This window comes from Giraffa tippelskirchi, chromosome 2 (genome assembly GCF_054371585.1).
Source record: "Giraffa tippelskirchi isolate mGirTip1 chromosome 2, T2T-mGirTip1v1.2.pri, whole genome shotgun sequence".
Classification (NCBI taxonomy): Eukaryota; Metazoa; Chordata; class Mammalia; order Artiodactyla; family Giraffidae; genus Giraffa; species Giraffa tippelskirchi.
This window is the reverse complement of record NC_137276.1, coordinates 194,719,494-194,731,569: the sequence shown is the minus strand read 5'-3', so window position 1 is coordinate 194,731,569 and position 12,076 is coordinate 194,719,494.

Genomic DNA, 12,076 nt, shown 5'->3' with positions numbered 1-12,076 from the left:
TCCAAGTCCAGTTGAAACTGTTGCTTCCTGACCTGCATATAGTTTTCTCAAGAGACAGGTCAGATGGTCTGGTATTCCCATCTCTTTCAGAATTTTCCACAGTTTATTGTGATCCACACAGTCAAAGGCTTTGGCATAGTCAATAAAGCAGAAATAGATGTTTTTCTGGAACTCTCTTGCTTTTTCGATGATCCAGCGGATATTGGCAATTTGATCTCTGGTTCCTCTGCCTTTTCTAAAACCAGCTTGAACATCTGGAAGTTCACGGTTTCACGTATTGCTGAAGCCTGGCTTGGAGAATTTTGAGCATTACTTTACTAGCATGTGAGATGAGTGCAATTGTGCGGTAGTTTGAGCATTCTTTGGCATTGCCTTTCTTTGGGATTGGAACGAAAACTGACCTTTTCCAGTCCTGTGGCCACTGCTGAGTTTTCCAAATTTGCTGGCATATTGAGTGCAGCACTTTCACAGCATCATCTTTGAGGATTTGAAATAGCTCAACTGGAATTCCATCACCTCCACTAGCTTTGTTCCTAGTGATGCTTTCTAAGGCCCACTTGACTTCACATTCCAGGATGTCTGGCTCTAGGTGAGTGATCACACCATCGTGATTATCTGGGTCGTGAAGATCTTTTTTGTACAGTTCTTCTGTGTATTCTTGCCACCTCTTCTTAATATCTTCTGCTTCTGTTAGGTCCATACCATTTCTGTCCTTTATCGAGCCTATCTTTGCATGAAATGTTCCTTTGGTATCTCTAATTTTCTTGAAGAGGTCTCTAGTCTTTCCCAATCTGTTGTTTTCCTCTATTTGTTTGCACTGATCGCTGAGGAAGGCTTTCTTATCTCTCCTTGCTCTTCTTTGGAACTCTGCATTCAGATGAGAATATCTTTCCTTTTCTCCTTTGCTTTTTCGCTTCTCTTCTCTTCCCAGCTATCTGTAAGGCCTCCTCAGACAGCCATTTTGCTTTTTTGCATTTCTTTTCCATGGGGATTTTCTTGATCCCTGTCTCCTGTACAATGTCACGAACCTCTGTCCATATTCATCAGGCACTCTGTCTATCAGGTCTAGTCCCTTAAATCTATTTGTCACTTCCACTGTATACTCATAAGGGATTTGATCTAGGTCATACCTGAATGGTCTAGTGGTTTTCCCTACTTTCTTCAATTTAAGTCTGAATTTGGCAATAAGCAGTTCATGATCTGAGCCACAGTCTGCTCCTGGTCTTGTTTTTGCTGGCTGTATAGAGCTTCTCCATCTTTGGCTGCAAAGAATATAATCAATCTGATTTCGGTGTTGACCATCTGGTGATGTCCACGTGTACAGTCTTCTCTTGTGTTGTTCGAAGAGGGTGTTTGCTATGACCAGTGCGTTCTCGTGGCAAAACTCTATTAGCCTTTGCCCTGCTTCATTCTGTACTCCAAGGCCAAACTTGCCTGTTACGCCAGGTGTTTCTTGACTTCCTACTTTTGCATTCCAGTCCCCTATAATGAAAAGGACATCTTTTTTGGGTGTTACTTCTAGAAGGTCTTGTAGGTCTTCATAGAATCGTTCAACTTCAGCTTCTTCGGCGTTACTGGTCGGGGCATAGACTTGGATTACCGTGACATTGAATGGTTTGCCTTGGAAATGAACAGAGATCATTCTGTTGTTTTTGAGATTGCATCCAAGTACTGCATTTTGGACTCTTTTGTTGACCATGATGGCTACTCCATTTCTTCTAAGGGATTCTTGCCCACAGTAGTAGATATAATGGTCATCTGAGTTAAATTCACCCATTCCAGTCCATCTTAGTTCGCTGATTCCTAGAATGTCGACGTTCACTCTTGCCATCTCCTGTTTGACCACTTCAGTATTCTTGCCTTGAGAACCCCATGAACAGTATGAAAAGGCAAAAGGATAGGACACTGAAAGATGAACTCCCCAGGTCAGTAGGTGCCCAATATGCTAATGGAGATCAGTGGAGAAATAACTCCAGAAAGAATGATGGGATGGAGCCAAAGCAAAAACGATACCCAACTGTGGATGTGACTGGTGATAGACGCAAAGTCCGATGCTTTAAAGAGCAATATTGCATAGGAACCTGGAATGTTAGGTCCGTGAATCAAGGCAAACTGGAAGTGGTCAAACAGGAGATGGCAATAGAAACAGAAGCTACTAAATTACAATTGCTAAAGTAACACAGAAATTTATTTCCACATGTCCATCATAAGTCAGGCAGGGCCCTACTACCAGCAATGATCCTATCAGGGACTGAACCATCCCTAGGAAGCTGTAACTGTCCCTCAGGAAGAGTCTGAGGATTAAACTTAAGTTTACTCTGTTTGTGGTACAACTTCATAAGAAAAAATGTTTGCTATTTATACATAAATATATGGAAGAGTATAAATTATTCTTATCTGAGAAACTCACTAATCATTTAAAAATATAATATTTATCTTCAGAAATTGTACTAAGAATACAGTGCTGACTTACATATAGAAACAAAGTATGTGAAAGTATGTGAAAATCAGAGATGTACACATTAGAAATTTTGAGAAGAGGAGAAAAGTTTATAAGTATGACATAAATCAGTGAGAGGAAATATGTGAATGCTGAATTTAAATAAAACAGCAATACAAAATTTTAATTCTAATATCAAACTGTTTTTAAAATCCCAAGATACTCTTGATTGTATATCTAAACTTATTTTTTTAATGCAAGGATCAGCAGATCAGCAGATTTCCCCAAGCAGGCTTCTTCGCTGGAACCAGTACTTAAGAAGCAAAACCTGAACTGCTGAAGTGTAGTCTGGACAAGCCTGAGAGAGAAAATTTCCAAGGGAACTTACGACAGGAGGGCCATTATACTTTTGTGAGTTTTCTCCCCAGCAACTGGAAATAGGTACTCACAGTGAATAGGGCTTCTCTGGTAGCTCAGCTAATAAAGAATCTGCCTGCAATGTGGGAGACGCCAGTTCAATTCCTGGGTTGGGAAGATCCGCTGGAGAAGGGAATGGCTACCCACTCCAGTAATCTGGCCTGGAGAATTCCATGGACTGTACAGTTGCAAAGAGTCAGACATGACTGAGTGACTTTCACTCACAGTGAATATCAGAGAAAAATCCCCTCATGCTTCTGGAAGGGAAAAATGGAAAATGGACTGTTTCCAGTACTCCCTAGAACTCAGGCTTCCCCGGTGGCTCAGCAGTAAAGAATCTGCCTGCGATGCTGGAGACGCGGGTTCCATCCCTGGGTGGGGAAGATGCTCTGGAGGAGGGCATGACAACCCACTCCAGTATTCTTGCCTGGAGAATCCCACTGACAGAGGAGTTTCTGGAGGGTGATGGTCCATTGGGTTGCAAAGAGTCAGACACAACTGTAGCGACCAAGCACCCATAGCTCTCTTATTAACAAGACTGCCTTAATGAAACCAGTTTACCAGTGACTACACCACTGAGATTTTATCAGAGCCTAACTGACCTGGAAAAGGAAAATACCACACTCCAGCCCAATCTAACCATCCTGTCCCACCTAAAGGGGGCAAAACCTGAGAAGAACTTGTGTTTACAGATCAAAGGTATGAGTTCATTAAAAGACTAAACATAGTCCTCATCACAGGACAAGAGAAAGTTTCCCTTTCCTCCACACCTTACCACATTACTTAAGGTCTATTTACTGCAGACGGAGAAGGCAATGGCACCCCACTCCAGTACTCTAGCCTGGAAAATCCCATGGACAGAGGAGCCTGGTAGGCTACAGTCCATGGGATCGCTAAGAGTCGGACTCGACTGAGCGACTTCACTTTCACTTTTCACTTTCATGCACTGGAGAAGGAAATGGCAACCCACTCCAGTGTTCTTGCCTGGAGAATCCTAGGGATGGCGGAGCCTGGTGGGCTGCCGTCTATAGGGTCGCACAGAGTCGGACACGACTGAAGCGACTTAGCAGCAGCAGCAGCATTTACTGCAGACCACATTACTAAAGGTCTGTTTACTGCAGTAACTTTTACCTAGTACATCACATGTGACTATCAAATAAAAAATTACAAAGCATAATAAAAGTTAAAAAAAAACAGTTTGAAGAGACAGAGCAAACAACAGAACCAAACATAGGAAGGTAGTTGGAATTACCAGACTGGAAATTTAAAACAACCCTGATGAATACAATAAAGGGGGAAAGTAGAAAGAATGCAAGAATAAATGGGTAATGGAAACAGGGAGATGGAAATTCAAAGAAAGAATAAAAAAGAAAAACTAGAGACCAAAAATACGGTACGACAAATGAAAAATGCCTGTGATGGGCTCATTAGTAGGCTGGACATGGCTGAGAAAAGAATCTCTGAGCTTGAGGATATGTCAATAGAAACTTTCAAACTGAAAATGGAAAGAGATTACAGGCTTCAAGTAACAGAAGGAACCATCCAAAGACTGTGGGATAATTATGAAAGGTGTAACAAATGTTGTCCCCGACCCTTTGCGACCCCAGACTATACAGTCCATGGAATTCTCCAGGCCAGAATACTGGAGTGGTAGCCTTTCTATTCTCCAGGGGATCTTCCCAACCCAGGGATAGAACCCAGGTCTCCCACATTGCAGGTGGATTCTTTACCAGCTGAGCCACAAGGGAAGCCCAAGAATACTGCAGTGGGTAGCTTATCCCTTCTCCAGTGGATCTTCCCAAACCAGGAATCAAACAGGGGTCTCCTGCGTTGCAGGCTGATTCTTTACCAATTGAGCTATCTGGGAAGCCCAAATAGAAACTTTTGAAATGAAAACGCAGAGATTATAGGCGGAAAGTAACATAAGAGACTATTCAAAGACTGTAGGTTAATTATGAAAGGTGTAACAAATGTGAACTGAAAATACCAGAAGGAGATAAAAGAGGAAGAATAAATACTTGAGACAATAAAGAATTTCTCCCAAGTAATTTCAGTCACCAAACACAGTTCCAGGTAGCTCAGAAAGCACCTAGCAAGATAAATGCCCCCTCACCAAATCAGTTTAGTTCAGTCACTCAGTCATGTCTAACTCTTTGCCACCTCATGGACTGCAGTACACCAGGCTTCCCTGTCCATCACCAACACCCAGAGCTTGCTCAAATTCATGTCCATTGAGTCAGTGATGCCATCCAACCATCTCATCCTCTGTCATCCCCTTCTCCTCCTGCCTTCAATCATTGCCAGCATCAGGACCTTTACCAATGAGTTGGTTGTTCACATCAGATGGCCAAAGTATTGGAACTTCAGCTTCAGCCTCAGCATCAGTCCTTCCAATGAATATTCAGGACTGATTTCCTTTAGGTTTGACTGGTTTGATCCATGCAGTCCAAGAGACTCTCAAGAGTCTTCTCCAAAACCACAGATCAAAAGCATCAATTCTTCAGTGCTCAGCTTTCTTTATGGTCCAACTCTCACATCCATACATGACTGCTGGAAAAACTATAACTTTGACTAGATGGACCTTTGTTGGCAAAGTAATGTCTCTGCTTTTTAGTGTATTACTTGCAAACTGAAGAAAATCAAATTTAAAAAAAAAAAATCTTGAAAGAAGCAAGAGGGAAAATATTAAACTTTACCAAAAAAGAACAAAAGCTAAGAATTACTTAAAATAATAATACCAAGTATTTTTGAGTACATGTGCTTAGGAATATCATATATATATGTATATGTATGTATACTTAGGTACGTTTATATATAAGTGAAATGAATAACAGCAATAATATAAAGAAGGGAGAGAGGAATAAAGACTTTTTTATTATAAGGTAGTCACACTATTTATGATGTGGCATGGTGTTATTTGAAAGTGGACTTAGATTAGCTGCAATTGTGTACTGCAAATTCTGAGGAAACCACAAAGAAAAACTGAAAAATAAATATAACTGATATGCTAGGAAAAGGGAGAAAGTGGAATAACATAAAACACTAAATGAAACCACAAAAGGCAGAAAATTAGTGGAGGACAAAAACAGAAACAAAGAACAAGAACAACAAATAGAAAACAATAACAAATACAGTAGATATTAATCTGACTATACCAACAATCACTTTGAACATCAATGGTCTAAATACATCAAGTAAAATATATGATAGAAACTGTCAGAGTCGATCAAAACCATGACCCAACTATATGTTGTCTACTAGCTACTGCTGCTGCTAAGTCACTTCAGTCGTGTCCGACTCTGTGTGACCCCATAGACAGCAGCCCACCAGGCTCTTCCGTCCATGGGATTCTCCAGGCAAGAGTACTGGAGTGGGGTGCCATTGCCTTCTCCAGTTATCTACTAGAAACCCACTTTCAATATGAAGGCACATATAGATTAAAATGAAATTAATGAAGAAAAATATACCATGCTGACATCAATCAAAAGAAGGAAGAAGCAGCTATATCAAATTGAGAGAGAAGATTTCATCAGATATAAAGAAAGGCATTATGTAGTTCAGGACGACATAATAATCCTTAATGTTTATGCATTTAAGAAAAAAAAGAGTATCAAACTATGTGAGGCAAAAAGTAATATGACTGCAAAGAAAAATAGATTAATCCACTACCACAACTGGAGACTTCAACACTCCTGTATCAGAAATGGACAAATCCAGGAGACAGAAAATCAGTAAAGGTATCATTGAACTTAACAATACCATCAATCAACTTGATATAATATTCTATAGACTACTTCAATTCATCAACACGAAAGCATACACATTTTTCCCAAACTTATATAGAATATTCACCAAGAGAGACTGCACTGTGGACCATAAAACATACCTTAAAAAACTTAGAAAACTAAAAATCTGAAGAAGCTTGTAGCACCATAAAGGAAGGAAGTTTTACACACACACACACACACACACACACACACACACACACATTGACGAGAACATGTCAGACACAAGAGCAAACTGAAAATGCGCTCAATGGCCAAAGCTGGAGCAATGTAAGCAAGAAATCAATAAAAACCATGAATGAATCCGAATTGGTACAAATAAATAATAAAACAAAGAGATGGAGAAAATACAAATCTCCAATGCAGAAAATTTCCAAATAATATATGTAGATACTCCACCCTGAGTGAAATTGAGCACAACTCTCCATGTTGAAAGTATGGGCTATGCATAGTGATATTGTTCCAAAGAATACATTTTGGAAATAGGGGATGAGGGGATGAATAACTTTACAGTGAAGAAACCTGAGAAACACTACTACCTCAGCCAGTGACAAAGCTCAAAATTTAGGATAAGTGACAGTATGCTGATAATACATACCCTTGACAAAAAATGATAAAATGGCATTTTGTCTTTGTGGTCTTATTTCCCCAAACTCAAAACCTCAAACTAAACATGAGAATAACATCAGACAAATCTCAGGAGAGGGATATTTTACAAAGTAACTGAACAACACTCCTCAAAACTGTTAGTGTCATGAAAATCAAGGCAAGTATGAGAAACTGTCACAGCCAAGAGGGGCCTAGGAAGACATAATGGCTATAAGTAATGCAGTATCCTGGATGAGATCCCAAGACAGAAAAAGACATTGGGTAAAAACTAAAGAATTCTGAACAAAATATGGACTTTGGTTAATTATATCAACACTGGCTTTTTAATTTTAACGAATACACCTACTAATGTTGTTTGTTGTTCAGTCACTAAGTGGCATCTGAGTCTTTGCAACTCGATGGACTGCAGCACACCAGGCTCCCCTGTCCTTCACGATCTCCCGGAATTTGTTCAAACTCATGTCCATCAAGTCAGTGATGCCATCTAATCATCTCATCCTCTGCCGCCCTCTTCTCCTTTTGCCTTCAATCTTTTCTAGCATCAGGGTCTTCTTCAATGAGTCGGCTCTTCACATAGCTTCAGAATCAGTCCTTCCAATGGATATTGATGGTTGATTTCCTGTATGACTGACTGGTTTAATCTCCTTTCTGTCTAAGGGACTCTCAAGAATCTTCTCCAGCACCACAATTTGAGGCATCAATTCTTCAGTGCTCAGCCTTCTTTGCAAGTTATTTTACATTTGCATTCTTACAAATACTCAAGAAAAAATTTAATTTCTATAAAAAAAGATGTAGTTTCTTAAATTTTCTCAGGAAATCTCTTTAAACATGATATTATTTTGTGCAAAAACAGTACTATACATCAGTATCTATAATATTCATGGCAAAATTCAAAAGAAAAATTCCATTCAGCAATATATAATTTTATACCCAAAATACAAACATGACTTTTATTAAGACATTAACAGATAATGTTAAAATATAAGTTTAAAATTATCTGATATTTCTAAATCAAAAATAATATTATTGTTTCACTGGATGATGGAAAGTTGTTATAGGGCTTACTTAAAATATTTTTTAAGAATTAAAATAAATGTTAACATGAATACCCCATAGTCAATAATAGACATCATTCTTAGTATTGATCTTCATAATAAGCAAGATGACTGCAGTTGACATTATTCTATTAATTTTAGCTAGTGAATTAAGACTCTAAATAGATATAAATAATATTGGGCAAGTAGAAGAAAAGTTACCATCATTTGTAGAATTCTTAATAGTCATCTAGAACCTAGTACTTCAAAAATGAAATTATCTCCCAGAACACATACCAAATAGTGTTTTTCGTGTCAGGAAATGATACCACATCCATCGACTAATTCAACAAGAATCCAAAATGACATTTTTGATCTTTTATTTTCCTTACCACCCCATTTAATCCATGAGCAAGTTTTGGTGGACCTATTACCAAATTAGTCAATTCTCTCTCACGTGTCTGTTATAATAATCTCCAAAATTGATCTATCCAATTCTATTCTATAATTCTTTCCTTAGTTAGCAACTCTAGTGATTTTTAAGTCAATTACAATTCACTTGCTAACAATTTAAACTTATCAATATGATATGATATTTTTATAATATAGTATATAATGGTATAGAAATTAAGTGATTTGCACTAGAAAAACTAAATTCAAAGGAAAAAAATGCTATACTGAACCAGTCAAGTCAAAGAGATAGTCTTCTAATTAGGAAAACTCCTTTGTTATTGTTTATTTCCTCACATGAAACATAAAAATATGATGTCAGATCTTGGGTAAAAAGAACTATTTCTTCTGAAAAATTTCATTAGGAAAATGGAGAATCTATTTCCATCAAATCATATGCCAAAGAGAAGAAAAAAAAAATGGTGAACTAGATACTGACAACTGAATAAGGAATAATCCCGATTGGCATTATTCCAATATCCTGATAGAAAATAAAGCTCATAAGATATTATTACTGTTTTGAGTGAGGATGCACCTGAAAACACTTTTCAGAACATATGTGTAATGGAAATCAGTTAATAAGGATATGTTTTCTAAGAATCATTTATAACTTGTCAAATACTCAGCTGAGGAATCGATATGTGTACAAGTGAGTCAGTATGAATAAACTACCATTACTCCTAAAATATCATGCACGTAGATGGACAGATGAATGAAGGGGTGGATGGAGGAATGGAGATATAAACAATCAGGATAAAAAGAAAATATATTCATGGAATGAACAGGGGTTCTTTTGAGAAAGCAACTTAATCATCTTAAGAACCTCAAAGGTACAACTATTAAACCCCATAAGGAGCTATAAATAAATAACATGTTTTTCTTTAAGTAAAATATGGAAAGGATGAGGATTACAGATACAGAAATAAAATTATGAATTTTCTTCTTGAGGTGTAATAAATTTTTCTCTTAATACACTAACATTTCTGCAAATTGCAGTGTACATAATAATGTTAATGTGGTAAGAAGTCCTATAGAAATTTTATGCAGAAGATGCAATTAAAGCCAAATAGTAAAAGTGATAAGAATGTGATGCTGTACTAATAAGAATACATGAAGCCAGAATTGTACACCTGACTGTAATTACATCACTAACACCTGAGGAAATGAAAGTTGATTAATGAGAAACAGATGCTAATTTCAAAGCCTGCAAATTCAGATACATTCAATAATGTGAAGATGTGGAATGCAAATGAAGTAAGGAATGCATCATATAGAGAAAATATAAAGCAGGAAAAAACAAACATGTTTTAAAAAGTTGTGTAAAATATAACATGGATAGAAAAATGGATCAAAACTAAAATGAACTAAAATGTGGGAGCCTTTATTTCTTAGCTATTTGAATGTTACTCAACAATGATAGTCAAAACCAACAATTTCATAGCTACAAGAAATGTGAATGTGATTCATTTCATTATGTCAATTTTATTAATTACATATTTGTTCTAAAATTAATCTGAATCTTAGCATATAAGCAAAAGTTGAGATTAAAATATGAAATTAACATTTTTAGAAAGTGTTAAGTTCTCCATGTGACCACATTAACACTGATGGGCAAAACATGTCATACTAATTAAATATTAATATTAGCATGGTGAAAAATTCCATTTGGAATGATGAAGACATAGTAAATTTTGATTTCCCTAATTTTTTTTCGATTCTGCACGGCTTGTTACCAGGGATTAGTTCCTCAACCATAGAGTGAACCCGGGGCCACAGCAGTGAAAGCACCAAGTCCTAATGAGTGGATGACCAGGGAATTCCCATGATTTTCCTTATTTCTTAAGGAAATTTCTTATTTCCTTCTTATTTCTTAAGTTAACAAAGTTACTTTTTCTTAGTTTCAGCAAAGCCCCTCCACTTCTTTAAGATCTTAAAGTAGATGACATTGACTTACTTTTCAACCTCAGAATAACACCTGCAATTAAGATGTTAGCCTGCATCATTTACATCATTACATTATGCAGATGAGCTTTCAGAATGCTAACTAGCATATTTTACTCCTTGGCAGCTGCAGTTCAATTTTATTCTTTGTATCAGGAATTGAAGCACCTGCACGTCAGGGAACCAACAGAACTAGAGGGAGACAAACCATCAAAGCATCATAATCCAGAAAAATCTCTGAGACTATGTCACTGCGGAAATGTAATTCACTAGAGATAGGAAGTGTTGCTTCATAATTGAGCCAAATAAAGGGAAAAAATAGTACTGAAAATTTGTTCAATTCTTCCAGTGCCCTGAATGGTCAACACCTATTAAAGAGCCAGAAAATGTCCTTCAAATCAAGGTCCCTGCTTTCCTGGAGGCAATAAAATACATGACGCACAAGGAGTGATGAATTTCTGAGGCTTCTGGAGAACACCAAGTCCTTGTAGTCTTTTCACATTTTGTCCTTTACAACCGAGCTCCACATTTATTTCAATTTCCTTGAGAGTTTAGTGAGGTTATTTAAAAAAAGAAACCTTAAATATTTTAGTATAAGACTAAAATTATAAAATATATTTCCTTGGAAGACAATTTTAGTGACAGCAAGAGAGTCTGTATCTTTAAGAATCTTTAATTCCAATGATATTATTAGAAGAAAAGCATGCTATTTATTTGAAAGATATATGTTTTCATGAGAATAAAAATAATTGCTGTATCAATAAAAATAATTGCTTTATCAGTTTAATATACTTTTGCCTACAGCAGTAACATATATCAAAGATTTTTAAAATTGAATCAAAATATAACACAGCAACTCCATTTCTATCAAAGGCAGTAAATCTGAAAGGCAGTATAGATTCTCTTTTTTTCTACCATAACAAAAATAATGTCATACTTATTTGAACCAGTTTCTATAATAACAGAAATAATTCTAAATGAACTCCTATTTTCAAGCAAAAATGACGATTTTTTTTAACTTAAATGTATCATAGACAATTAGAAGAAAAGTTCTTGAATTTCCAACCACTTAATATAATAAATATGACTTGTAAGAATTTCAAGTGCTTATATAATACTATCAGAATTATAACTGGAAGTGAGGAAACATCAAAGGAGTTTGCAGTATTTCTTAAGAAAATGTAAAATCTATTTGGTTTGGATATCAAGAGATAGCTAATTTTAGGTGTCTATACTTAACTGCCTCAGAAGTGGTTTTCTATTTTACCAGAAACACACACACCCACACACAGTTGAAGTAAATGCAATTTAACAAGACTTGATGGTTTTGTACCTGATCAATTCTTCTTTTACACATGATTAGAGAAAGCTTATTTTAAATACTTTTTCCAACAAAGGCA